The sequence below is a fragment of the Rhinopithecus roxellana genome, chromosome 20 (assembly GCF_007565055.1).
Source record: "Rhinopithecus roxellana isolate Shanxi Qingling chromosome 20, ASM756505v1, whole genome shotgun sequence".
Taxonomy (NCBI): Eukaryota; Metazoa; Chordata; class Mammalia; order Primates; family Cercopithecidae; genus Rhinopithecus; species Rhinopithecus roxellana.
In genome coordinates, this window is record NC_044568.1 from 71,012,369 (window position 1) to 71,016,129 (window position 3,761).

Sequence of the window (3,761 nt, forward strand, 5' to 3'; positions counted from 1 at the left end):
CTGCAGGAGAGAGCAGGAGACAGGGTGGAGCTGAGGCAGGCTCAGCCAGGTGTGTGGGGTCCCACGTGTCTCACAGCCCTGCGCTGTTTGCCTTTTCTGTGGGGCCTCTGGGCGGCACCTGGGGGCTGAGGGCAGGGGCCAGCTCTGGTAACCTGCATGTGTCCCAAGCCTAGGGGAAGCTGACAAACCAGGTAGAGCCCCAGCCCAGCCTGAGTAGCTCTGCATTTCTGTGGGCAGGAGGCAGGGACAGTGGTGCATGGGGGTCGATCCTCCGTGATGGTCCGGGCCCCAGGTTAGTGCTGTCGGAAGCGGCATCACAAGAATGAGGAGCCACAGCAGCCAGCCCATGGGAGGGCACATTCCTCATGTCCATACCAGGGCTTTGGGGGCTTGGAGGACCACCAGGGAGCCCCTGAGCAAACACACAGTCAGTGGGCAGAGGAAGGGGCTGTGGGCTGGCCGGCACACGCCATACATCTGGGAAGGAGGCCAGCCCAGGCTGCAGTGAAGCCGCCGCCAGCTCCACTCAGGGCTGAACCTCGGCAATTCTGCTGGCTCAGCGGCCCCCTCCCAGGATCATCCTTGGAGGCCTGACTTCCTGGAGGGCTGCCTGAGTCCCACACCTCTGCATCCTCATCCCCCAGCCGGAGTGGCCACCTGCCCTGCTGCCCCCATCCCCAGGCTGCGGGAACCCCAGGCAGACACACGTCTGTTTTCATGAGGACCTTCCCGTCGGCCCTAGACTGCAGGTGGAGCTTCTGGCCCATTTCACAGATGAGGCAGCTGAGCATTGGGGACTCACCCAAGGTCACTGGTTGCAGTATCAGATCTGAGGCTTCCTGGTCCCTCCTGGGCTTTAGCCTCACCTAGCAGAAGGCTCTGGTCCCCTCCTGCCACATTGCACCCCATGGGGTGAGGAATCTCTGAGGTCCTGAGCAGGAATCCACCTGGAGCCTAGGTGTCCCTTCTAGACCACACTCTGAGCACCTAGGACCCTGGAGTTCCCTGCCCAAACAGCCCCAAGCGCACTTCCCGGATCCGCACAGCCCTCTGCCCAGTCTGTCCTCCTGAAGGTAGGTCACGCAGCAGGGTGCTCACTCTAGCTCTGAGGAGCGAGTAAGGGGATGCCTGTTTATGTAGTGTGGACAGTGCTGGAGCTGGGCAGTGAACACGTGGGGTAGCTACAAACAGGGGCCAGTTAATCACCCAAGGAATCCGAGAATTTTCTTTTTTTTTTTTTTGAGACGGAGTCTCGCTCTGTTGCCCAGACTGGAGTGCAGTGGCGCGATCTCAGCTCACTGCAACCTCCACCTCCCGGGTTCACGCCATTCTCCTGTCTCAGTCTCCCGAGTAGCTGGGACTACAGGCGCCCGCCACCATGCCCGGCTAATTTTTTGTATTTTTAGTAAAGAGGGGGTTTCACCATGTTAGTCAGGATGGTCTCGATCTCCCGACCTCGTGATCCACCCGCCTCGGCCTCCCACAGTGCTGGGATTACAAGCGTGAGCCCCCGCGCCCGGCCAGATACGAGAATTTTAAATTCGAACTTGGGCTTTCAGGTCACGATGAAGGTATATTCATCAAGGTAGGAGGATAGAACATACTTAACAGGTTACTGGCGTGATTTGTAGCGTTTAAATATTTGAACATTTGGTGTGTGGGCCTCTGTGTGTTAAGCATAGGTCAGGGTGGTTTGCCTTAACATGTCCAAAACAGAAAAATAATAGTAATACCAGTAGCTATCTTATTTTTATTTTTATTTCTTCCTATGTGCTCGTCACACTGCAAGGTACCATAGATACAAAGATGCACAAAACACACTTGCTGCACAGGCAGAGAGACCGAAGAATACCATCATATCTACAGCAGTCATTTTTTTTGAGCCCTTACTAAGTCCTGCCGTGAAGCGCTTTCTGGATAGTATCACAGTTTATCCTCCCATAACCTAAGGGGAGGTAGCATGCATATCCTCATTTTACAGAGGGAAACAGACAGGCAGTGGGCTGGGTGTGGTAGCTTATGTCTGTAATCCCACCTCACTTTGGGAGGTTGAGGTGAGAGGACTGCTTGAGGCCAGGAGTTCGAGACCAGCCTAGGTAACATACTGATACCTCATCTCTACTAAAAATCAAAAAAATTAGCCGGGTACTGCTCAGGAGGCTGAGGCGGGAGGATCGCTTGAGCCTGGGATGTTGAGGCTGCAGTGAGCTATGATGGCGTCACTGCGCCCCAGCCTGGATGACAGAGCAAGACTTTGTCTCAAAAAAAAAAAAAAAATGACAAAGTGACCGGCTCATGATCACAAACCACTAAGGGGAAATAGGACACATCCAGAGGTGTGGGTGCAAAGCCCAGACTCACAATCTCAAGACTCTGGGACCCCAGGTGAGTCCCTTGGCTTCTCTAAGCCTCTGTTCCTTCATCTGTAAAATGGGGACAGTGAGTCCAACCTCATCTAGGAGGTGACCAGCACAGTACCTGACCCAGCAGGTACACAACTGGTCGTTGGAAAGGGCAAGAGGAAAGGCCCTAGCATTTGGGGACCCCCCTGGGAGTGCTGGAAGACCGAGGGCTGCTACCTGAACCTAACAGGAGACCCCACGGAGGGAACAGGAAATGGCCAGCTGCCCACAACGATGCCGGGACCCCGGTGCCTGTCACCTTCCCTGTCCCTGCTCTCTGAACTCCTCCGTCCCCCTGGACCTGCTCAATGGTCTGGGGCCACAGGGAGTGGGGTGCCAGGCCACGCCTCATAGAATGGGTGCGACCCTCTCCAAATTCTCCAAACGGCCTTGCCCGCTTGGGTGATGAGGGAAACGGAGCCCGAGCCAGGACTCAGACCCCCACTGATCTGCCTCTAGAATGCTGCAGGCCTGATGGGAGAGGGTCTGAGGCACAGGGTGGCCCCAACTTTCAGCCAGGAGCTCAGAGGGTGACAAGTCAGGGCCTCTAGCACCCAGGAAGCAGGACCCATCTGCCTGGGCTGCAGGCTGGAGAGTGGGCAGACCTGGGCAGGGGGCACGTTGGTGCCAGAGGGAGGTTCCAGTTCCGTGTGGGTGGAGATGGAGGCGACCCCCAGTCGGTGCCGGGAGTGGGGAGTTGAGCTCCCTCAGTGGGGGCTACCTTGGGGTCGGGCTTCGGCTGAGGCTGGGGGAAGCTGTGGCGCCCGCATTATTTGCGGAGAGGAGCAGGAGAATGCTTGGGGGTTGGGGGTGCGGGTTCCCTGACACCGAATTCATTATTGGGAGATTCCTCTTCACAATCCCTCGACACCTCCCACGGGAACCCCGGGCCAGGAACGCCTGACAGCCTGGCGGGCCGGCTCCAGGGCCACTGGCGCCCGGGTCTCTCGGCGCCCGGTCCCCGCCCGCCCGGTGCCTTGGAACCCTCCCCCGCGGGTCCCGCAGCCTCTGGAAGCCTCTCTGGGCTCAGCCCCGCGCAGCCGCCGCGTCGGGGCTCCCAGTGCACCCCCAGCAGCTGCGTCCCCAGCCCGACTAGCCGCCCCAGGCCGCCCGCGTCCGCAAAGGCCTGGCCTGAGCGCGCGGCGCGCACGTGGGGAGGGGGCGTCCCGGGGCGAGCGCGGGGAGGGCGGAGCCACGGGCCCGGGCGCGCGGCCGGCGCGGGCTGACGGAGGTCGGCGGCCCGGGAGCGGACCCCGGCGTCCGGGAGGCGGCGCCAGGTGCCGCGCCCCCGCCCCGCGCCCGCCGCGCGCCCCCGCCCCCGGGCCGCCCCCCGCCCGTGACGCGCTCCCCGCCCCCTCC